This window comes from Alligator mississippiensis, chromosome 1 (assembly GCF_030867095.1).
Source record: "Alligator mississippiensis isolate rAllMis1 chromosome 1, rAllMis1, whole genome shotgun sequence".
NCBI lineage: Eukaryota > Metazoa > Chordata > Crocodylia > Alligatoridae > Alligator > Alligator mississippiensis.
Window position 1 is genome coordinate 159,783,389 of NC_081824.1, and position 25,502 is coordinate 159,808,890.

General features: G+C 39.2%; 1 protein-coding gene across 6 annotated transcripts in view; it reads left to right on the top strand.

Moving 5' to 3' along the window:
- Positions 1–25,502, top strand: part of SDCCAG8 (SHH signaling and ciliogenesis regulator SDCCAG8) — a 151,025-nt gene that overhangs the window by 94,714 nt on the left and 30,809 nt on the right. Inside the window, exon 17 of one of the 6 annotated variants that reach the window (XR_009456099.1) lies at positions 14,467–14,551. The exons of the other annotated variants lie outside the window; for them this stretch is intronic. The gene's annotated coding sequence lies outside the window, so the exon portion shown is untranslated. The remainder of the gene's footprint in view (positions 1–14,466; positions 14,552–25,502) is intronic. 6 annotated transcript variants of the gene reach the window in all.

Sequence of the window (25,502 nt, forward strand, 5' to 3'; positions counted from 1 at the left end):
GTACTTTCCCCAAACCAAAAATACTTAACAAGGTTTTTTTCTATTATTCTAGACTAGGGGTGCTCAAACCCCTGCTGGCATGCCAGATCTGGCCCACAGAGCCATGCCATCTGACCCATGGGACTCTCCATGGGTCTGAAAATTTGGCAGTGGGGGAGTGGTGAGAGCAGTCATAGCTCCCTGCTGCCAAATTTCTGAACCTGTAGAGAGTCCCACGGGCCAGATAGACATAGATGGGGCATACTTAGGCCTGATCTGGACGTGCCTGGAGATCATATGATCTTGTAGCACAGCTGAGCAGAGACAATGTGAGGGCCAGAGAGGTATGCAGGGCCCCAGTCCAGCAGCATGGATCCTTAGGAAGCAGCAGAGGGCCCCGGGAGGCAGTGTGGGGCCCCAATCCTATGGCATGGGGCTGAGGGAGACAGCACAGGGCCCCCATCTAATAGTGCTAGATTTAATCGTGTTGTGTAGGTCTGAGGGAGTTGGTGAGGAACCCCAGTATGGCAGCCTTGGGCCCTGACCCAGTGGTAGACCAGGAGGCCTGATCTGGCCTACAGATGGGCCCCATCCTACTCACCTAGCCTGCCACACTGAAAGTTTTATCGCCACGGTCCTAGACCTATGCCTGCCTTAGTAGGTTATCTGTTCTCAGAAAGGTCAGTGTTATTTGTTCTCCTTGCTGTGCAGCAATGGAGTTTTCTGTGTACGGTCTTTCTCAGATGCCAGTGATCATACCAGCATGCTATAGAGGATGATTATTTCTCTGTGTAGTGATGGTTCTTTGTATGTGACTACACATAAGACTGAACTTCCTGTACCAATCACATAGATGGCTCACATCTAATTGGTTATCTGATGTAATCCCTAGATTTCTTTAGGCATTATTGTTTTTCTGGTTTGTTATTTCATTGAATACTACTTGGCTGCTTTTCCATTTATTCATATGCTTGATAGCAGTCCTTCAGCTAGTTTCCAATTCACAGGACACTATTCATGTCAAAATCAATTTGAATTAATTTTGGAAATAACCTTCTTTGTGTCAAATGCTTTTAAAAAACTGAAACGCAATATCTAGTGTGCTTAGTTCCCTCTATCCACTAATTCTATCAGTGTCAGGAGTCTGTGTTCTTCATTATTTCATTCCTCTCTCCATATATATAAAAGTTTCTGTATTTCCAGCACCTAGTCAACAAGGTGTAAGCTCTAACTTGAATATTAAAATAGCTTCAATGTTCATCACCCTTTCCTCCTTTGAATATCACACTTTCTTTTTCCTGCTCCGGTATGTTTCCCCACTTTTCTCTCTTTCAGAAATGGTTAGTATGTCAATTCTTCTTTTGTATGGCATCAGATATCAACTTCCAAATCTGAGCCACTGTCTGATAATACCGCTCAATGCACAGATTCCATCTGCCCTGCCTGGGCATTCGTAAAGATTGCAGCTTTCAATTACGTGCTGTGCTGTTTGTTGGATACTACATTCACGCGGGGGCCTGTCCAAGATGTTCATCTTGTGAAGTGTTGTTTTGAAGCATCTGTATCCAGATCTCAGTCTGTTCAGCTTGACCTACATTTCTCTGTCAAGGTTATGGCCAATGGGGGTCTTGTTTGGTGCTGGTATAAAACGCTGTAGAAATAGTCCATTGCTGCCTGTAGGGTTGGTTCAGCTTTCCCAATCTCTTCCAGGAGCTTGTGGGCTTCATGTACAAATGGTTTACAACTTTTGAGCCTCTTAAGCCTTCCACCTGTTCACATCTTCAGTTAACAGTTGATGAAGCAGGTGATTTTCATTATCTCTTGCCTCTATTGCCAGTAATGATGTTAGGGTCTGTCTTCTTATATCACTTGGTCTAATGCCTGGGAGTACAGGAAGTACATCTGTGTGCATGTAAGTTGTGCAGCTTGTTATGAGTCCTAGCCCACTGTTAAGTACAGTGTTGATTTTTTTAGTATGACAGTTTCTAGACCATACAGGAGCAAAATATTCTGGGGTATATACCATTGCAAGTACAGTGGTCCTGAGCACTTGGAAGTTGGCACCCCTTGTTCATGCTACCTAAACATCTTAAGGCAGTACTCATGCAGAGACTTTACTTCTGACCTTCTGAATATGATGTTTATAGGTAAAGAAAAAGTTTAATGCAACTTGTAGATAGGTTGGGGTATGCTCATAGGGAAATATGTGGCTACCTACTCTGATATTCAGCATGCTTGTGGCTCAACGATCATCCAGGTGGAAGAGTAAAGCTACTGATTTATTGATGCTCAACATTAAGCATCACTTGTGGAAATAGTCAGAGATGAGTTCCATGTCAGTACTCAGTGTCTTTTCCAGTTCTGTCATGTCTGTTTCTTGGGCTACTATGGCGACATTGTCATCATACATGTATCACTTAGGTGTTACATGAAGCAAGTCTCAGATGTATACACTGAAAAGTATTGGTGCTAGCACTGACACTTGGGGGGATTCCATTCTTTGGAGCTCATACTCTGCCTTTTTCTCCTTGTCTGGTACTGAGTTTGAATGATCTGCTGGAGATCATGTTCATGATAAAGGTGCATGGCTTGTAGTCAGGTATCAGTTGGACTTTCAAGTATGTCAATATCTTACTACAGGTGAGAAATGTTTTATGAAAATGTTTCATGTAATGAAATATGGTACTTGCATAAAGGAAAAAAATGTTTTCAGGTACTTGTGACTACTCGGGTTTTGTTATGGGAAAACAAAGGACAGTCACAATAACTGCTTAAAGCAAAGAGTCTTTTTCCAGTTGCGTGAAGTGTTAGATAGAGCAAAATCTTACTAATTGATGCATCAATTTCTTTTGAAGAAACAGCTTTTCTGCAAGGAAAATGTTTGTATCAGTGAAAACGGACCAAATAATATTTTCCCTTTTGGTCTATTCCTTTTCTATGTAAAATATGCTGTTCATAAATTTCTGTTCTGATTATATAGATTTTTTTTTAAGGACAAGGACTTTATATTTAAATTACAATTATTAAAGTTGTTTCTTTCAATGTCATGGAAATATTCATCACTTTCACTGTTTATATGCTCAGTGAAATATGGCAGTAAAAGAAAGTAGTTGTCCAACTGCCAGAGAGATGGTTGACACCTGCTATTGAAATGTAATTGAGCTGAGAAATTTACAGTTTGTGGGGGCAGAGGACCAACATTAAGATTCTCTCTACAGCTAAATGAGATGTTCTGTTATTATTAGTATTATTATTATGTAGCAATGCACGATGACCTCCTTGTCTTGTCCTTCATCCCTGTATTTACCTGTCTTACTTTTACATTGGTTTTTGTTAACTTTTTCTTGCCATATACTTCTAATATTAGATGTGGATTCTTGTGGTTGAGTTAATGAATTCAAAAGCATTCTCCAACATGCAGCATTTGAATCACATGGCAGTGTTACTGCTGTATTGCTGCAGATGTGCCGGTCAGCTTGGTAGATGTCACAATTCAGAACCTTGAAAAAATGACAGATGTATTATCGCACTTTCATTCTTCATAAGTTTGCAAATTTTAAATGTAATGGTATATTAGTAAATTATTCACTTTTCCAGTCTGCAGAAAGCATCCCTTAATAGTAGGTAAGATGTATCTAACCAACAGGAAAGTACAAAATTATTGCATTGCCATTTACGAAGAGAGGGAGCGATTAGAGCTGGGGTGTCAAACACCGCTGGTTCACCTGAGTGAAGGCTACCGTACTCTGCAAAAAGTTCTTCCTCTTTGTCATGAGGGAGAGTTGGGCTTCCAAGTCCGATCTCTTTCACTATACAGATTCTGCTACCACGTGTGAGGGGAAGTATCTTTCTCCGTTTTCATGGTGAGACATGCTAATTAGTAATTAATTTGTAGTCTTACTATTGTGGGCCAGTGTTTTATCAGATCATTTAAGCTTTAGTAGATTTTGAGTAACTGAGGTACATATAGCAGTGGTAAGCTATCACTTGACTTTTCTAAGTACGCTATTCCTCCTTCACGTTAGAGTGAATTATGTTAACATAGGGCTTTGAGCATAATTCATCCCTTCAAACAGCATCAACTCTCTGTACTTTGCTCTTGCAGAACAGCCACTCCTCAAGGAAGGAGCCCTTTGCTGAGTGTATCTGGTTCCTTTCCCCAACTTTGCTCCCACGTATTTCTTTATAGAGACCTTACCGATGTGTGGAAATACTGCTAATGGGTCTGGAGTTATGTCTATATGAAGAATGGCATTATTTCTTTTAGACCTTTTCAGACTCAACCTTTCTCAGTTCTCAACCTTTTCAAACTCAAGGCATCCCTCAGTAACTTTTGTGAATTGAGTGGCACATGAGCAGATAGGTGAGGTATGATCAGATAGTGGATATTGCAGACTCACGTTATCCCTGCTTGGCCCCTGTACAAGTAGGTAAGCACTGTAAGATATAAATTAGTTTTTGAAATGGGGTGCCACTCAATTCACAAAAGTTATGGAGGGATGCCTTGTGATACCCTTCAAAGGTTCTCATGGCACCCTAGTTGAGAATTACTTGGACACTTCCCTTCTTTGCATGGGCTTCTTTCCTTTGCACTAGGCAATGAGAAAGCACATAGAGAACATATTTTATGAATTATGTGTAGAAGTTTTCAGCATTTGTTATTGTAAATAAATTACAGATTCACTGGTTTTTTATTGTACTGAATTTGGGGCTTTGGATGTTCTTTATAATTCTAGTTCTGACAATCAGCGTTTGCATTTTTTTGCTCTGTATGTGCCCAAAGAGATGTATGAGCTGTGGTACCATAATTATAACATTCATAATTATATAATATAAATATAAATTTGTATAAAGTATTAAATATATCATTTTTTACACCTTATAGCAGCCATATTTCTGATAGTTGTTTTATTTATTTATTTTTAAAGCCCACAGGATTGGCAATTTCGGGCAGATGTGTGTCTATTCCTTAGGCATCAGTGGTTGTAAGTTAACTATAAAAATGTTACAACCATCTGTGTAACAAGACGGCAGAGATCTGCTCTTGCCTGTTACTATAAATAAGGAAGAGATTTGTTTGACTTCATAGACATAGGATTTATAAAGACTATATGTGTCAAATCATAACTATGTGCCATGCTGCTGGGATGTGTCTGCAGCCAACTACCTGGGGTGGTGTTCCCTTCAGACTTTCTTGTGAGGCACAGCAACTGTGCAGAAATGTCTGTATAGCACAATATGTGATGAATTCTGTGTGTATTCTACCTGCGGGGAAATGCCTGATTTTCATAGATAATCTTATCTGCAAGAGCAGAGGTAAAATGGACTTGCGAAATGGGCCACTTGCAGCTAAAAAAAAATACAATAAAATCAGTGTCAAATTAAGTCTTGCAGCTTCCCACCATCCTGCAAAAGCTATGCATCATTTTTCCTTTTGAATTGGCTTGTTTCTAAAGAATATGTATATAAGGGAAGAGTATAAATTTCATTTTACTATTGCATGTTTTAACAGTAATTGGACTGTTAAACACTAGGACTGCCACCTCCCTACTAAAAAACATTTGAATTTCAGTGACTTTCTTTGGCAAGACTCCAGTAAAACAGTCGATTAAAATATTTTTTCATGATAATTGACCCAATCAATTTACATTAAAAAGCCTACAATTTTATATACAGCTTACATTCTACAAGAAATACTTATCTGTGGGCAATAAGGTAGCAATAGCCAATTCTGGCCGCTTTTAAAACATGATTTTCCTTCCTACTTTCAGTATATTTATTTCCTCAACCTTACTATTCATAGGTTTGTATAAGTGAAGATAGCTGATTAGTACTGAATAGGATCAAAAGTACAGAAAACTGCTTTACATTTTAAAATGTATTCATTTCAATAGTGAAAGCAAACAGACAACTCTATGCCTGTCTAACATGTCTAGTACTAAAGTTGCCTCAACCTATATAAATATGTATGTTATGGATTGTTTAATTTTTGTAGAAGAGGTTTTTTCAAAGCGCTGCTATCCATACTTGGATATTGATGGATGGCTTCATTGCAACTGGATTGCTACAGCAGTTGGATGTTATTTTTGTAGCTTTTCATTCAAGGAGTTTCTGTTTTTGAAAAGCTTTGTATCACTGCATTGCAGTGCAGTCAAACGAGACTTGCAGCTGTGTCCAGAATTTGAGGTAGTCTCCATTACTTACTTATAGTGTCATTTACATAGGTTTACATTGTGGGTTGGGAAATGCAGCACTCTGGATAAATACTATTAGGAAATAATGAAAGGATGAAATATGTACATATATATAAAACAAATCCTGTTAGATTCTGAGAATGTATTTGGCTTCTGTTTAATGTGTTTGTCTGTTTGCACACAGTACACATGGTCTGGAATAGAAACTGGATGTTTAAAATTTCTCTCTCCTCCTTGCTGTCCAGCTCACTATTTGTCTATTTACTGTTTCTTTATCTTGTGTTTCCATTTTAAATATTTATCATTTATATAAGATACCACACTGATACATTCCCCACAGAATTGTTTTAAGAGGTTTAACTTCTAATACTTGAGCAGAAGATAAATAAAATAAAAATAGTCTGTGGTTACAAAACCTAAACCATGTAAAATAAGCAAGTGTAATAGCATAGTCAGAAAATGTTTCATAATGCTATGTAAACTCAGTCCCTGCCGCCCTTGGCAGGACAGTGGCAAATGGTTGGAGGAAAAGTATTTGATACGGTTTCCAATTTTTGTTTTCCACTTAGTTTTCAGATGGATATCCATTGTATTTAACACAAACATAATACTGGAAGGGATCTCTTGGATCATCAAATCCAGTTCACTGTAGCTTCAGGAACTACATTGTATTATCTGTTTCATAAATTTATTGATTTCCATCTTAAGAGTAATCTTTTTCCCTGCACTACTACGTTTGGAAAGCTCTTCTAGTACTTCACTGCTCTAGTGGTTAGACACTTTTTCCTAATTTCAAACCAAAATCTATTTATTTCATTTATCAATTTATATTTAATCAAATGGATTACACCAACTGAATAACAGAACAAGCTATAAAAAACATATAAACAATGGCACTGAGGAATAAGTTTAGAGTGACAGTTTTCGTTTTGATATCCATTGCAAAGCATTGTCAGTAGCCTGATGCAGATCTTCAGTACAGCCAATAAAATGATAAATATGACACTCCATGATATGTGCTATGGTTTGGATTTTGTCACACACACACTTGGGGTTTTTAATAAAATTCCATTTATGTAGTAGGTAGTTGCATCTATTTTGTCCAGTATGAGCCCTGCTCACTGTTGCCCAACTGTGCCTTGGTAAAGCAAAGCCAGGGGGTTTAGACGTGGGGTTCGTGATGAGAAATTTCTTAATGATGTCAATTGTGTTCCATTGCTGGATCCATTCTTCCTCGATGTCAAAGTTTACATCATTCCACTCTTTTTCCACACTCTAAAAGGGCCTTCTCTGCTTAAGCCGTGGCCCAAGTGGGGTTGTTGCATTTCTCGAGAACTGGTAGCGTATTGAATGTGAGCAGGTTTTTGTAGACTCCTAAAGTTAGCCTGTTTACATCGTAGGTCAGGAGGAGGGATATCCAATAGAACAGAGCCAGGGAACAGGAGTGGATTTGCAAGTACCTGGTCTCATGATTTCCTTCAGTTGAGAGTCAGTCAGGCTGGCGTGGGTGCTCCTGCTCCAAAACAGGGCACAGTGCTCAGCCACTGAATAAACGAGGGCCAGCACCAATGTTCTGAGAGCTTCCCCAACTCAGACCAGCCAGTTTTAAGTTCATGTTGTTATGTGTGGCAAGTTTGTTCTTAGTTATTTGTAGATGATGTTTCTGGTGAGGCTACAGTCAAGGTGTACTTCTAAATATTTGGGGTTGAGTTTCTAGTTGACTGGTTCTATTCATAATTCCCATTTTTTCTGTTGTCAGCATTGTCTTTTAGCTTAAACAGCCCATCTCTTTCCCTTATCAGTGTATTTATAGATTATTAAACTTGGGTGAGCAGAATAGTGCAAAGTATTCTTGATAAGGTCATACATGAGGGTCTTATGCAATGTCACTCTACTTCCTTATCTCTGCTGGAAATATCTTGACTGATACATTCTTGGATAGCATTTACCTTTTTCATGGCTGTATCCTATTGATAGCTCATTGTTATCCTTTGGTTCACAAGTGCACCTAGGTTGTTGTCTTCCTCAGTGGTCTCTAATTACAGAATCTCCAGCTTACAGCAGAAGTTCTTGGTTTTAGCCTTGAGTTCGATGACTTCACATTTTCTAGTACTGAATTTCATCTCATTTCTTTCACTCCATTCCTCAGGATCGTCCATTTATTTCTTTATGATGTCCGAATCCTTCTCTGTATTGACAGTGCCTACTAACTTTGTGTCATCAGCAGATTTTATCAGCGTATGCTTACTTTTTGAGTCCAATGTTAGTAACAGGAACATTTAAACAAGATCAGTACCAAGTCAGAATTTTGAAAAACTCTATCTCCCTCCATTCGGGATTTCCCTTTTTTACACTATCCATTGCCAGCTCCCATTTAGACTCATAGGAAAATAAAGCTGGAGGTTACTTTATGGCGTAATTTAGTCTAACTCCCTGTTCAAAGCAGGAATAAGCCTGATCTAAACTACCTCATTCAAGTGTTTGTCTAACCTGCTTTTAGAAGCTTCCAGTGATAGAGATTCTACAGCTTCTATAAGTTAGCAAATCTTTTACTAATGGCTGAATTAATAATTGCCTATGTATGAAATGCTTTACCAGCATTCAAATATAACGTGTCCTTTATCTCAAAAATCAGTTAAATTATCAAAGAAAGATGTTAGGTTAGGCTTGCACCACTAACATTGGGAAACCTGTGTTGCATTTAATCCAATCTTCCAGTTACTTCCTTTGTTCTAAAGCACTGGTACTCAACCTTGTAGCCCCACAGAGTTATAGAGCCAGTCTGCTGGGCAGATCATGCAAGTGGAGTCAGTCTGCAGGCTGGATCAGAGTGCTGGATCCAACCATGAGCACGGGATGATCCTGTATGTGCCAGAGCAACCCTGCATGCTCCAGATCTGGCCATGAAGTGACCCCATATGTACTGGCTGGTCTATGCACTGATGTGACCTGCACATATGACTGTCTCATGTGGTCCGTGGGGCTCCCCATGGATCTAGAGATTTAACAGCAGGGGAGCAGTAGCAGAATTAATTGCTGCTACTTCAGGGGTCATGGCAGTTAACACTGGCCATTGTTCCCCTTCTGCCGAATTTTCAGACCAATGGGGAGTCCCAGGGGCCAGATGAGACAGCCCTGCAAGGTAAATTTGTCCTGTGAGCCAGAGGTTGAGTCACCACTTTTCTAAAGCCTTGCATTGTGTACTAGGAAGTCAGGCTAACAGGCCTGTAGATGCCCAGATCACCTTCCTCTCAACAGATGACTGTCTTTACTTCTGCACCTTTGAGGGTATCTGTTTTGAGGCCTGTATTTCTAGGATTTCACTGGCAAATAACTTCATTTGGGCTATAAAGCACACTAGGAAGCCTTCATTAATAGTACGGTGATGTTTAGTACCAGAGAGAGGTGCACACAGAGCTCCATAATGAAATCCCATTTAGTTCTGTTATCAAGACAACTCCCAAGAGCGTATATCTGTTTTAATCTTGGCAGCAAGTTGCTTGTGGTGAAGAGATTGGGACCTTCTATCCCATAGAGTGTTCCATGTAGATTAACAAAAAAACTATGAGCCACCAACTGAAAAAAAAACCAACTCAAATTGGCTCATTTCTGTCCCAACCATGTCAACATCCTTTAATCACTAGGATCTGTTCTTGGAGCCACTCTTATTTTGCCAGGTGTTCAACTGGATGCCTAAAATGGCTGACTTGATATACCTCGGCATCTATTTTTTCCCCATACACGGGAAAGGTCCCAAGCTACTGATCCAAGAAGTGGATCAAAATACTCGTATTGTAGCAGGCTCACTGAAGTAAAATGATCCAAGTATTAGCAAGCAATAACAAGAAAACTGACATGTTTTATATCACTTCGGGCATCTGCTAAAGATATGCAAAGCAATACAGGAAATGGAGCAACTCATGTATATAGCCTTTTCAATACAGATTCATCTCTGAAAGGCAAATCTCTGTCCTCCTGCTTGAAATGCACACAATTTAACACTTTTGAGCAAGTCCTGATAATTTAGCCTAGCTAAAAATTTGAGCATTTAAATCCCTGCCTAACTATATTCACCTCATTTTCTTCCTTCCATATTGTGTTGCATCTGTGTGTTTAAAGTTCAGTTTTCTGTGCTGTATCCCTGTGATATTTCAGGACATAAAATAGGATGTTTCCAAATACCAACCAGAGACCGATACTATGCAGCAGTTCAGCAGCAAATACCTACTTTGGGTATTCAACAATAATTGGGATCTGTATATTGGCCTTAAGTGAACTCACACTAGTAGTAAAATCTAACTACCAACCCATTTGGCAAACTACTATAAGCGGTAGCAAATTTGCTTCTGAGTTTGATCTTTGGATATACCTCTCTCAGAGATTTTAGACTAAAGCTGTTTAAAGTCTGCTATTTTCATATTGCAGAGAACTTAAAATGAGCACAGATGAGTATTGCTTAAAGCAGCCTTGCAAACCTGTCATCAAAATTTACCAGCTCCAGCACAAAATCTGCACACCCACCTTTTACAAAGGTGATCAAATCTAATTATGACTTATTTTCCCAACAACAAAAGGAATTCAAATTTAGTAAGGCTGTGGGGTGGTCTGTCTTTCCCATGATAACCATGGGATTTCGATTGTTTTTACTGAAACTTGTCCTGTTCCTAATGAAGTCCATATACCTCTAGATGTTCTTATTATCTATACAAATATATAATCCTTGTCTGAATCCTGTTGAGAATTTGGCTTCAGTTGTGCCCTGTGTCCATGAGTTCCACATCTAAGAGGTGGCAGCAGAAGCAGCAATCCCCCCATTCCAGGATGGTCTATTCCACAGCTCATTGGTGGGTCTTGAGATGACGAAAGAGGTGTATCTTGTAAAAAAATATAAAAATAAAATCTTTTTATTATTGTAAATCTTTAAAGATTATACTTTAATGCATTTCAATATAAATGAGCATCTTGTTGTATTGAGCCAGTAGACTTATGTTAGCATACATACTATTAAATTATCAATTGATATTGATAATTTTCTCTCTCTCTGTTTTTTTGTTCTCTTCTTTAATACAATATTTACTCAAATATAAGATGAGATTTTTTTCCCCAATCATCATGGAGGAGGAGTGAGGGGAAGTTCCTCCTCTTACATTTGTATATAAGGAAACGTCATTAAATACATTGTCTATCATTAACCTGTTGCAAAAAACAGCATGTGCTCAGTAATGGAAACCAACTATCAAGTTAATTAAATGCAGCCGTCACTGAGCATGAATGTAAAACACATGGCCCATATTTGGCAAACAAGCTGACAGGAACCTTCCACAAGGATAGGTGTAATACAGCCAGTCTGAATAAGATGTATGTAACTGCTCATTGGGTGCAGTCCCCCTCAGCACGGACTCTTTTTGAAGTCACGGTGAGTTGCTACATTGAATACATTTTGACTTCCTCTTCATCCCCACAGCCAAGCTGTGTCTTTCTTTTTCAGATCCAGATCAGGGACAGAAGTTACAGATAAACTAGTTTAAGCGATTAGAAACTGGTTTAAACCTGTAATGAATCAGAAGCTCAGTGCACATAAACCAGTTTCAAAGCTAAATCTGGTTGAATGCATCAGACTTAACTGATTTGGGTCAATCCAGTTTTTGAAATTTCTGTCCCAGACCCCTTCCTAGTTCAAGTTAAATCAGAGTCCACCCCAGCATCCCAACATGTTTTGCAGCCCTGGGCTGGGCTGGGCTATGCTGTGCTGTGCTGTCTGCTCCAGAGAGCAGAGCTGGCCCCACCCTTCTGCTTCCTAGCTGGAGCAATGAGGGCTGCCTGATAGGGTGGTGGAGAGGGTAAGCCCAGTCTGCAGGGGGAGGGGGGAATGCCCCCCACCCTATCACACCCCAGCTGGGGCCTGGGGCTAGGGAGGGGGGTTAAATACCCCTTCCTCTGCTCATACTTAATGCTGACTGTGACTGGACTACAAATCCCAGAGGCACCTAGAAGCAGGAAATGGAAGTGTTAAGCAACCTTGCAGAGTCCTGCTGCTGTGATTCTGGATTACAAATCCTAGAGACCTTGGGGGCAGCAGGAAGAGCAAGTGAACATATAGCTCATGCTGGCTGCATGCCAGAGAGCCATGCTCCAGCGCCCCCGGGCTTCCGGCCTTAGTCACTGCAGGCATATGTTTGCATTTCCTGAATTAAAGTTATATGTCTTTTCACTTCTGTTTCAATTTAATTTATGCAGTTTAGACTAAACTCCAAAGACTGAATCAATTCTGCCTTGGGCTTTTTGACTGCCTGTACTCAGCCTAAATGTCTGGCGAACATCACCAAACAGTTCACTCAAAATCCTTCTCTTGCCTTCTCTCTCAGCCTGTCGCGCATGATTAGTGTGGCCTTGACCTCCATAAGGTAGAGCTAGACCAGGCTGTCCTGCGCCTCATCTGCATATACATTTTTGGAGCGTGCCAGGGCTTGGCAAGAACACCTGGTTGTAGTCATAGGGAGGTGGGTAATTAACACATGGGTCCATTGTGGGGGATATCTGGAGTGCACAAACATAGTGAACAGTGTTGAGCTGTGGGGTCACCATGGCTTGAAATGCTGTTTACTCTTCTGGGGGTCAGCCCAATGAACTATAAAGTAATCATGAGCCTTTTGGTTTTGGGTTGATATCATGCACAGTTGGTACTATAAGTAGGTGCAAAAGTGCTGCTTAAAAATATGTTTATAGAGTACCTGTGCTAAAATTTAGAGTGATTTCAAAAAAAGGTAAATTTCTCAATTCTGGATGAACTAGATTACTACAAGCATGTTTATTTCAAAGTCAGTGTTTTCAAATTTGCCCCTTACTTCCATATGCTCAGGGAATGTGGGGTCTCACAGTAAGTGGAGGTAGGGAGAGGGAGGAGGAGGGTCTTCAAGGGGAAGAACGTGTTGGTGGAGGGCAAAAGGCAAGGGGGGCACCTGCGCACCCCCCAAATCTATTTTCCTTGCTCTAGCAATGGGAGGGAGACAAATTCAAGGCAGACCTCGAATAGTTATATTCTGTACCTGGAAGATTATAATAAATAAATAAATAAATACACACACACACACACACACACACACACACACACACACACACACACTTTCCATATATATATATATATATATATATATATATATATATATATATACACACACACATACACTTTCCATATATAGAGTCTAATTATTGGGGGGTTGCCTTATATTCAAGTAAATATGGTATTAAACCATCCTATTCTTTTTTGATCTTATTTAATATATTTTCCCATAGTTCTAATAATTTTCATTACTCACTTCTGTATGTCCTCTACAGAAAGAGGTATCCATCTTAAAAATCAAAATAGCAATAAAATATGAATATAAACTGCATGCATGTTGGCAAGGCTTTGAAAACCATACAGTAGCCTAGCCTGAGGAGATGACAGTGTAAAGGTGTGATCTGTCAGTCACTAGTCAGAGTAGTTGCACTGAAATAAAGATTTTTAGGAGTGGGCCCAAGAGGGCAAATCATGAGAGCTGCTTAGCAACTATAGCTCTTCTGTGCATTGGGTGAGAGTATGGCAGGTATTCATGACTTGGTTCTAAATTAATATGGAGGTTGTGAGAGATGGCTAATGTGGAAGGAATGGGAAGGGGGTGATCTAAATTTGTTCTTAATTTTTGGAAAAAAAATTGTGAAATAAGCATGTTGATTTGGGAAAGGAAATTAATTTTCAAAAATATATTGGCTGCCTGTAGACATGCTGGTTCACTTCTAATTAGAACGCATCAAAGCAGACTTGATTAATAGAGTCTTCTCCACATTCTAATTGGAAGGCTCCAGCATTGCCTCACTGTCACGCGTGTTAATCTCCTTCAGGTTTTAAAATGGTTGTGGAGGTGCTTTAACTAAAGCTTGTCGAACTAGTTAAAGTGCCCCCATGGCCATTTAAAAATGGGGGGGGCTTAATGTGCATGATGGTGTGAGCCGTTTTAATTAGAGCAGCTGTTGGGAACCACTCTAATTAAAATGGCCTCTCCTCACCATCCCTGAGCATGTGTATATGCACCTATTAGTTTTAAACCTGGTGGCCAGATTCTGATGTCAGTTATAGCTTTGCTGGTACATTTCTAGCTAGCCAATCAATGAATCTCTTCAATTCAATGGATGTCAGGGTGCTAGAGGCTTCAGGATTAGGGCCTAGCTCCAGACTTGATCCCCATAATTGTGTGGCTTACAACATAGCACCATCATATTAATGGCTGTCATTTTTAATGACTGTTATTTCCAGTGACCACAAATAACCCATAAGAAAACCAGCTTTTGATGTGCTACATCTGTCTCTGCTTCTGTGAGCTGGCATAACTCTGTTAATGGTAAGTCCTGCAGTGGTGCACTCCTGCATGCACTTGGTCTTTAAGTTTCAGATTTCTTGAGTCACCCATGTACAAAAGTAGTCTTCTGCTTTTTCAAATAATGGCTTTTTTTCTTTGTTTGTATAACTATAACAGTTGAACCCATTTTCCTCAAAATTTCAGGAATATATACTTTTTTAAACTTTAGCTTTAGATTCAAAACAGCCATGAACACCTGCAGAGGATGAATATTTAAAGCACATGAGCTTAATAAACCTGGTAACCTTAATTCTTGCTGCCACAAAAGCTCTTGTTATTTGCTTTACAATGTCCTATATGTGTTGGGTAATGACACAAAAATGTGAGCCTTCTATAAATAATGATTCCAGCTGAGGGTCTTTTTTTAACATAATGCACAAACAAGCTGAAATGAGATGTGTGTCATTGGGAAATAGCTTTAAAAGGCCGGACACAAGTTTGAATTTTCTCAGTGGCTCCCCTTAATGTTATCCTGTGTCAATAAAATCCGCAGGAATGTGTCTACCATGTCGTCCTTTTAAAATATGCATTTTTAATAGCAACGAGACACTCCAGGCAGTGCATTTCTAAGGGATTATTGCATTTCTCAGGTGGCTGAAGCCACTCACCCTTCAGCCTTGTGCCTTACAATGCACCCGAGGTGAGCAATAACCCCCAGCAAGGCACTGCCTGTCTTATCTTATTGCTTAATTATTATACCTATTTAATGCTACTTAGAACATTGTCAGCTGTTGAGAAAAGGTAATTATCACTAGTCAAATGAAAAACACTTTTTTGGCTGCCTTACGGATACACATTTTACTGGTACCTTGATACATAATGAAGCCTGATAGCAAAACTTTTGCTTGTCTCTTCTTCAAGCCACAGCTGTTTCCCTGCTAAATTCATCCCATCTGTCTCCCCTTCCGTAAGGCTGTAGGCAGTATAGCATAAGTACAGAAGCAGTTCAGTGCTATTTTGGATAAACATAGCTGAAATTTGAATCTTTGCCATTTGCAATGCACACATTTTGTTTTACTGCTGTAAAGAGAACTGTCAAAATAAAAACTACATGGATAATTTACTGAAATACAGTCAAATAAAAGGATGATCAAAGGGGAAAAATGAAAATATATGTGTAGGGTCAGTCTTGATATCTGAGTAATATAATCATTGACCTTTTGACATGGATGGCTTTAAAGCTATTGGCAATGAGCACTCAGAGCACTTTGAATTAAAGTGTAGCACAGAGAAGTTCATATCCCAGTGCCAAAAGGTTAACAGTAACATGTACCCATTTGTAATAGTGCCACATGTGGTAGCTGACAGGCTATCAAATTTGACTCACTTTTTTTCTACGTGCATATATCATTTATTGCATCAGTTAATAAGTCTTCCTATAGTTTAGTACTTAGGATGAGTATTTCAATATGTTTCATTCCCAGTAGAAATGGGAGGCACCGTAACGGCTTTTGCCAGGAAGGTTAACCATCTCCACCTACCTAGCATATTAGTTGACATGGTAAAATATATGTTCTTGCTTTCTATTGTATATGAAGGAATGTTTCTAAACTGGATGGCGCTAAACTTTGTGTCTGAAATGTGCAGACTTCCTAGAACCAGAGATTCAAATCCCCAGAGGGTCTACTCAGCACGTTATCACTGCAATTTAGATAAGTTTAGTACTTGATTGTACAAGAGGACCATAAAAATAACGACCTGTCTGTTCTGTGTGGGCATTAAAGATTCCCTGGTACTTCTTGCAAGAATTGGAATTTGGCACTATATCTTCACTACAGTTTCCCCTCTACATTGTTGCATTGTATGCTGCCCATCTCAAATGTGGCTCTACTGATTGTGAGACTAGGTGTTAATGCAGTAAAGTACTTCTGAATCTTTTGGGAGGAAAGCTGATGAAAACCTGAAGAGCTTTTCTGTAGTTAATTTCTATGTGAATGTGAGGTGTCCTATGGCCAATCCCACATTTTGTAAATGTAGCATCTTAGACTGAGAATTAATTCTTCTAAAAACGCAATTTGTTTTTAAAAAGTAGAAATGGATCAAACTATATTTTACTTGACCTAGAAAATTTTCTCCTTGCAAATAAAGCAAAACCAAAATCAGTCAACTTGAGGGAACAGTACAAACTGACCCTAATATAAAATTCATCTAAGTGTTAAAGGTGGCTAAAATACTTTAGAAAAATATTGAGGTGATTTACCACTAGTAACTACAGTTACTGATCATTCCATAGTATGTAGCAGGTCCCAAAAGGCCAAAATTTCTACAATCTAAGATTAGTTTAATCAGCACAGAAAGAAAGGTGTGATCCTATTCTGTCTCTGTCTTAAGTGGTACTTATGCAACTTTTAAGACTCTATCACTATACCTGAGCCTATTCCACCTCCAAAAATGGTCACAAAAATGTTAAGATGTTTGGATTCATTATGTGCATCCAGTTCTGGGGCAGAGGGTCGGACTCGATCTGCTGAGGTCCCTTCTGACCCTAATATCTATAAATCTGTAAAAAGATTCCTAGACCACTGGGCTGCTGCTCATGCTTAGAAACAAGCTAGAACAGCCACTTAAGTGGCTGACTCCCACATGAGCTCTATTGCAGTTCATTTCAGTCTAGAAAGAGCATAGTAAACTCCACACAAGCCTCTGATCCTCTTAGAGGGAAAAAAAGCACATAATGTAACTGCCTGAAGCTGAGTTTATCCTATTCAGGTTGGCTCATGGAGCAGAAAGGAATGCAAGAGCCATTGGCCCAGAAGTGCAGCCTGCAAGATGGAGACCATATCCTAGTGAGGAAGCCTCTCTGCTGAAAGAGAGGAAGCCCTGGGTTCTCCTGCCCCCTCATAGCGCTTGTGCACTTTTAATTAAAGAGTAACTGGATAAAATGCATAAATGACAGTGGGAACAGGAGCCAGCCTCCTTCCCAGGAGAGTCCCACCCTCACCACAGAGTGACACTCCACCTTGCTTGCATTTCATTAGGCCCCATGAATTTTTCACTTTTGTTTGTGTAAAGTACACAGTAGGAGCTCTTCTCAGTACTTGTAGCAGTATACTGCAGCACGCTCACAAAATACTACTAACTGCCGTAAAATGCAGCATTTGGGATCAGTATTGTAGAATACTGTAAGTATCTTTTTCTTTTAGTAAGCGTTGGGATAAAATTTACACAGTTGGGCTATACATTTGAAATATTTACAGTTGTGATCTATAGCGTAGATACAGATGTGGATTGTTTTTATCCAAGAGGCTGAATTTCAGTTTAGTTGCTAAAACTAAGCCGTATGCTACTAACAGAAACAGCGACCACATTAGGACTAGAGCCCTAATGTTTGGCTTGAAGGAACACAGGACTCTAGCATTTGAGTCAAAGGCAATTTAACCTCTCCAGGCCAGCAATAGTAATAAGCTTCCTATCCTTTCTGTGGGCTAGTCAGTTGTGACCACTATCACGGGTGTAGGGGCAGTACATGAGGAACTTCAGATAGCAGAACCCTGTGAGGTTTTCAGTTTTGAAGGCCTTGTAGGTCTAAGTAGAACGCTTACATTGGAAGCCTCTGTCCAACTTGACTTACTTTTTTCTTCATGTTACCTCTCTGAAGTGTTTAAATGAAGGTGGCATGCTCTGGTAAATTATGGGAATTATAGCCAGCTTCTACACAATCATTCAGATGAAGGATACTGCAGGTTGGAACTAGATAAAGATTAAAAAAGCAGGGAGAAGGTTGTACAACACAGTATCCAGAGCTCAAAGGTACATCCACAAGTATATGTTTTTATCAACTTCAACTCAAAGGGTTGTTGTAGGCTTCCCTGGAAAACTATAAGGCCCATTATACTGCAATACAGAACCAAGGGCTAGGACCTTTTTGTATTAAAAAAAATACCAAGGCCAAACTGTTTAAGTCCTACAAGACTAGGACCTATCTTTTAGAAACAGTATACATTGGCTTGATTAGGTGTATTTTTGAGACCACAGTTTAAAACATTTTCAGTAAAAGGAAAATACTCAATGTTTAAGAAAGGGTCTGTTCACTGTTCCAATATGCTTCACCCCTCCCTTCCTTCCCTCCCTCCCTCCCCAAAAAGTCATGCTCCTGTGCTATTTTCTCTATAGGAAGGTCTATTAGAGTCCATTAGAGTGTGTCAGCTAGCTGTGGTTGGTATGTACTGGAGGACTGATAACTTCAGGCACAACTAATCCAACAGACCCACTGAGCTTTTTCAAAACCAAATGGCAAACAGCAACACAGCAACCTGAAAAAAAAAATCCAAGTGGAATTTCCAGTATGGCAGAGGAAATTGCATAAATGTAGCATTTAGGTACACCCAAAATTTCTAAACAAATTAGAGCAAAAGAAAAGACCACAAACAATGTCAAAGCAAAGTGGCTTTAGGATAATGAAACTACTTTCCTTCGTCATATCTCTGAAGTGTTTAAATAAAGGTTGTGTGTCCTGGTAAAATCTTACCAACATTGTTTAGTCTCTTTTCTAATATTGTTTCATATCTAATTTGTTCAATGAAAAGTGTTTTGTCAGAAGTATGTATACCAGTAGTGTGGTCGCAGTCCTTGCTTACACAGAGTTTAAATGATTCCTACAAATGAAGTTCCAGATATTTTTTCTAGTTTTGGGTCAGTGTAACAAGATGATCTATTTTTCTTTGACATCATTTGTCACTTGGTACGTCCAGATATTGTTCAGGATTTTCTTCTCCATTTCCAGATGGATATGCTTATTGTTCACAAGCCTCTGAATGTGTGCTCTATTCAGTGGGAAAATGGTGGGGAGCAGAGAGACAGAAGAAAGAGGACAGATAAGAATAGCTAGTACTAAAGGAAAATGGAAAGCGCTGAGAGAAGCAGATTATAAATAAAATGACAAAAAGAGAAATGCTTAGGGTTTTAATGGTATAATTTTTGTGCTAATTACTGTTACCAGAGTAATTTTGACACCCCCTCTTTACAAGTGGAGGAATGTGTATTTGTACCACCAAATATGTTTTAAAGCTGTCTCTCAAGATTTTTCTGAAATTGCATTTCTGAATTAGCATTTCTGTCAACTGTGCAGTGAACACAATGTCTGCTTGTTTAAAGTTCTTAAAACTCACTTACTTGATATGCCTACTCCCTTGTGAGATGCACAATTCACCATAATAAGACCTATTAAAAACTTTATAGCATATTGTTACCCATCATTCTATTCTATCCATCCTCGTATATGAAAATGCTGTTATTTTGATAAATAATTCATTGAACTGGTAAGTTACTGCCAAGAAGACCTAGAGCTGGCTTTTAGAACTTAGAGTGGGGAAAAGGAAGAACAGCATGTATCTGCCATATATCTTTATTTCATTTTTGTTGAAAATAGTGCTTATCTTATTAGTGCCGTATCACTAATGAAAATTTTCCAATTTATTAAAATGTGGCTCTTCTTGCCTGCCAAAAATTATCCACAGTTTTGGCAAAATGAATTTGTTTTCACGTTTTTCAAATGTAGCTTCAGGATTTTCTTCCCCTTACAATATTTCCTGGAGGATTTTTTTTTAATGCTGTCATGACTTTCACTGTCAAATTATCAAATATTGCTGCAATTAGTAATCCATGGATTTGTTAAATATATTGTTTAAATAGCATTGCTGATATACATGGTGCTTTACAGATCTTTATTTAAAAGAAATTCTTTACCTCAAGGAGTTTAACAGGTAAGCATCAAAACCTGTTCCACTAAGCACATATCCACAAGCAGGCTGTGGTCTAAAACTGAGCCAGACTTTGTCATATATATTACAGCTTAACATCTTGACTTGGCATGACTTTGTTCCCTGTTCCAGCATTTCCTTGGTTCTGTTGTTTGGCACTGATGAAGCTTAATACTCGGCATCTTAGAGGTGTTGGTATGTTTGTATATTTTCAAGCATTTGAACCCCATAAAAATGGAGTTTTGTCACTCATAGACATGTAAACCTTATGTACACCAGAAGTCTTGTGTTTCTGATGCATTCGCATCACCAGAACTTCAGCAGTTTATTTCTGGTTTTTGTGTTTTCCTGATCCCAAGTCTCTGTGGGGCAGGGTCTGGGATCAGTGCTGTTGAGGGATCCTGGTCTTGTGTGTGGAAAAGTAAAGAGATCAGTGCAGTGTTATTTCTGAAGTTAGATATTATAAGAAAGAGAGGGTATATAATTAATCTGGACTATTTATTGGTTGCCTTAGTGTAAAAAAATAAACAAAACAAAGAAAAACATGGCTTCTGTGTCACTTTCTAGGACAGGGGTCAGTAGTCTTTTGCTGGCACAAGCTAGAGCTTGCAACCCAGCTGTGGCTGCCGGCCAAAAGTCTCCATCCCACCTACTCCACCCGCCACCACCTAGCTACCTGCACTAACCCAACCTTTCTGCAGCAACTGAAGAGCAGACGTGACAGAGCAGCAGGCTTCACAACAGACGTGAGTGCTACAGAGGGGATAGGCAGTGTGATGCAGCTCCATACCACTCGGCCCTCCTGCCAGGTTGAGCATCTTCACTAATCAGACTGGGGCTGGGGCCTCTGGGCCGTAAGTTGCCAACCCCTGTTTTAGGAGGCAACTGCGTATCTCTGGGGTCTTGCAGTACCTAAAAAAACAAGGTAGATTTTTTTCCTTGATTAAAAAAACTTTGTGCTACTCCAGCATTTGTGCAAAGGATGGATTGCTTATGGGTTAGGGTAAAGTATTGTCTATATTCCCCTTACAGCATGTGATAGCATGTCTCCTGCTTATTTTGTGCTCATTCCTTTGCTCCTGAAGGTGAATCAGATGAGCAGGTTCACTCTTTAGTGAGGTGAAATGTCCTGAAGTTTCGCATCTGAGTCTTACCAGTACTATGTGGCAAATGTAACTTGACAACCAAAATTGGATTCTCCTGCCTCACCTATCATTTTTTTACCTTGCGCTTAATACACAGGATCGTCTGTTGCACTGGCACAAGCCTGAAATGGTGTCTGCTGTACAATTGAATCAGGACTCCAAATGTTCGTATCTTGCTGTATAGTAAACAACAGACCATTCAGATAAAGAAGTATCAGACTCAACAGTCCTTGAAATCAGATTTCTGTTGTGTTAAATTGGTGATAGCTACAATGAGATCCTAGGGTTTAATGTATCAGATTGCAAAAGAGCTGCCTCCCCCATCCCCTTTTTGAGGTGCACAGAATATGAGGGTGTTTTGAACAGAAGAATGAACAAGGAAATTCCCTATGGCTGATTTGTTTCCAAATCAGAGGGTCCAAGGAAATGAGAAGGTAATTCTGACATCAAGTGGTTAAAGAACAGACTCTGATGCAGGAGCTGTCCTTGATTCTAATGTTCCTTTGAGATGACATTAGAAAGTGAAGTAGATTTGGCATGAGAAACAGTGCCTTTATGCGAAGAGATTGCTCTTGTTAGGCACATATGTGAACCATATATCCAGACTCTTGCTGTATCCGCTCACATATCTTCATGTCAGCATCTAAACAGAGATCTCCAAATGTTCAAACATACCTTTCAGATTAGAGATTAATTTTGGAAGACTACTTTGGTTAGCTAATTTTGATTAAGATAATATTCTGTTGGGAAGAAACATCAGAGCACAGCATTTTAACATACAATATTCTACTTAAAAAGATAGAAAAACCAAGTGTATATATAAAGGTGTGCTGTATACTTGGCAAGTATGTAAATATGCATAATATCTATTCTATAAGCAATAATACAGCAAGGAGTATGCTCTTCTGGTCTGCTATGTATGCCTTGGGTGAATAGCTGATGTCAAAACTGAAGCCAGAGTACTTCTAACATCTGAGACTGATGTGTATGCATAGGTATATTATATATTTATAAAAGTGTGAGTAAAGCTAATCCCATACTAAGGTAGTTAGAACTTTAAACTGACAAAACTGATTTTCTTTGTATTTACTTAATATTTCTTTTCATATTTTTTTTCTTATCTTTAAATGATTTTTTTCTATACCTTATAAATTATTGTATTCACAGATTTCAAGTTCAATAAAGAACCAAACCTGTTGGGGCAACTTTTAATACTAGCCTACATTGTTTTAATCAAATATCAATTGTATATCTAGGAAATTTAGCCATAATGGCTGCATTTGGAGGAGCATGGTTGTGCAGTATGCACATACCACACCTTGAGCAGTTCTCCACAATGCAATGTAGCGGTTGGGGGGGGGGGGATTGAGCCCTGGATATCCAGGGGTCAAAAAAACCCACACAAAAACAGTGGCACACATGAGGGCAGCACGTACTGCTCAAGCCCAGAGCCTGGACGGCTACAGCCACACTTAGGCTGGCTCTGAGCAGCAGTATTGCTGCTGCTGCAGCCCCAGGAGGCCCCTAGGACCCGAGATAAGGCTGCTGGGACCAGCAACTGTACTGGCCCCAGCCTCCCCTACCCCACCCGGGAAACCTGCCACGCACCAGAGGGTGCATGGCACAGGCGTTCCCCAGGGCCAGTTAGCAGTGGCTCAAGGTGTCCCTCTGTTAGTTGTCCCCAGGGAACCAAACATCCCACTTGTGTAGATGCGGCCAATGGGTCTCAAGTTTTAAAATGTTATCATAAGTGGTTTAACAGTAGGAGGAGTAAACAAAACAAAGATTAAGTGAAAATAAAAAGTCTAAATTCTGAAACTGAAAAATAACAACATAATTGGTAAAATAATTTGTCAAAAGCCTCATTTTATTACTTAATTCTTCTAAAAATGTGTTTTAGCATTACCATGGTAAAAATAAATATAAGTAGAAATATTAATACTGAGAATATGATTCCCAAGGAAAAGTTAGCACATATATATTTTTTTTTCTTTTTTTAGTATCCTGAACATATTTTTCTAGTGGCGTTGGGGAATTCATTCTTTCCCTTCTGCTGCCCCAAGCCCTTTCCACCCTTAAAAGGACTTTTATATTTCCAAATTGCTCATCTCTGACTGAAAATGAGCAAAAATGTTATTATAAAAAAAATTGGCACATCAAAACAACATGGGGGGATATGTGTATTTCAGTTGTAGACAGAAGTATCGGGGGGGATGGCATGACGTTACATTGTAACTTGAGTTTCAATCACGGTTATTATTTATTAGTTTTTAAATCTTAAGATAAGTTTAGAACATAAATATTACAAGCCTTTAACATTTGATGATAGAAGTCATTGTCATCTTTATTTTAAAATCATAATATTTTGTACTTATAATTGAGCTATTTTATATTCTAATGTCACTGAGGATACTATTGGCCTCATCTGGAGTACTGTGTCAAGTTTTGGGCTCCATGCTTCAAAAATGATGTGGACAGATTTGAAAGAGTCCAGTAGAGAACAACAAAATGATTAGAGACCTGAGAAACATGATTTATAAGGGAAGGCTGAAAAACCTAGGATCATTTAATCTGGAGGAGAAGACTGCAGGGGAGAGCAGCAAGGATTTGCTAACAGTCCAGTACCTGAAGGGTGGTTAGTCATGAATGAGAGAGAGAGACTGTTACTTGTGGCCATAGAGATAGGACTGAGAGAAATGGTTTCAAACTGCAACAAAGGAAATTAGGTTGGAGATTAGGAAGAACATGGTCACTGTAAGGATGGTTAAGTATTAAAACAGGCTACCAAGAGGGTTGTGAAATCCCCATTCTTGGAAATTTTTGAGAGCAGGTTAGACAGACACTTGACTACAATACTTAATCAGGGACGATTCTTACCTTGAGCAGGGGCTGGACTAGATAACTTCCTTAGGTTTCTTCCAGCCCTACTTTCTTGTTGATTCTATGATTAGTGAATTCTTGCAAAGGATAAGGTCCAGTTCTTAATAGGACCTCTTAATGCATTGAGGTCAATCAGAGCGTAGGCTCCACATCATTACAAATAAACCCCACTGTATGAAGCAATTTGTAGGCATCCAGGTCTAGGAGGTTCTGTGAAGGAATTGTACTTGTGAGAGAGATGATTTCTGCGTTGGTTGACATGGATGACATCAGGGCAAGGGAATAAGTTATAACAATGTGTTGCTTGCCTATAAACAGTATGAAAATATGACATGTACCAAGGCATCTCCACTGCCCTGGCTGACTCTTGATGGCAAACCAAGACTATACCTACACTCTGATTCTTTGCATCAATCTGCTCATCAATGAATGGAGCCAAGCACACACACAAAATCTAATTGTTCTTTCATTTCCAGGTCTAGGATCCAAATATCCTTAATTCTTTTTATGCATATGCAGTCCTATGTGTAATTTAGATTTAAATTCTGAAAGATTAAAATCTAATGTAATGATTCCACAGCATCAAACAGGGATTTGAAGAGCTTAGTTGGCAAAAAACAGTCTCTCATGTTGTTGTTGAAGTTTTTAAGGGGGTCTGACAAAAGGATGATTACCCACAAGATTATTAATAGATCTGTAATTGAGAAACTGAGCAGCAGCAGGAAGACTCAGAGAGTTCACCTTTTAACATTGTCAGTCATAGCTAAGATTACATACTTTTCCATACCTACTCCTCCAGTTGGCTTGCAGTTCTTAGGAGGCATCTTAAAATATTGAATGATAAAATACTGAACATAAAATTTTGAAGGAAGTAGAGAAGCATGAGACATAGAGACCTCTGAGCACAGCAAATACCAGATTTAGCTGAAAATAGAAATAGTAATGCGTATAAACATATTTGTAAATATTGAGGTGTAAGCAGTCTATTGGCATGGGCCATGTCCAGGGGAAAGATGTAAAGTAAAAATTCTCTCTGGCACCAGCTATAAGCAGTGGGGTAAAAAAGGAAACTCCCACCCATATTTAGATTGTGTGATGTATTCTTCAAAGCTGTATAGGCAAATGTATTTCTTCTGGCTCCAGGTGTTCTCAGGGAAGCCTGGAGCAGGTGTGTGATTTTTGGGCAGAGGCATAGCCGGGCTCCTCTGC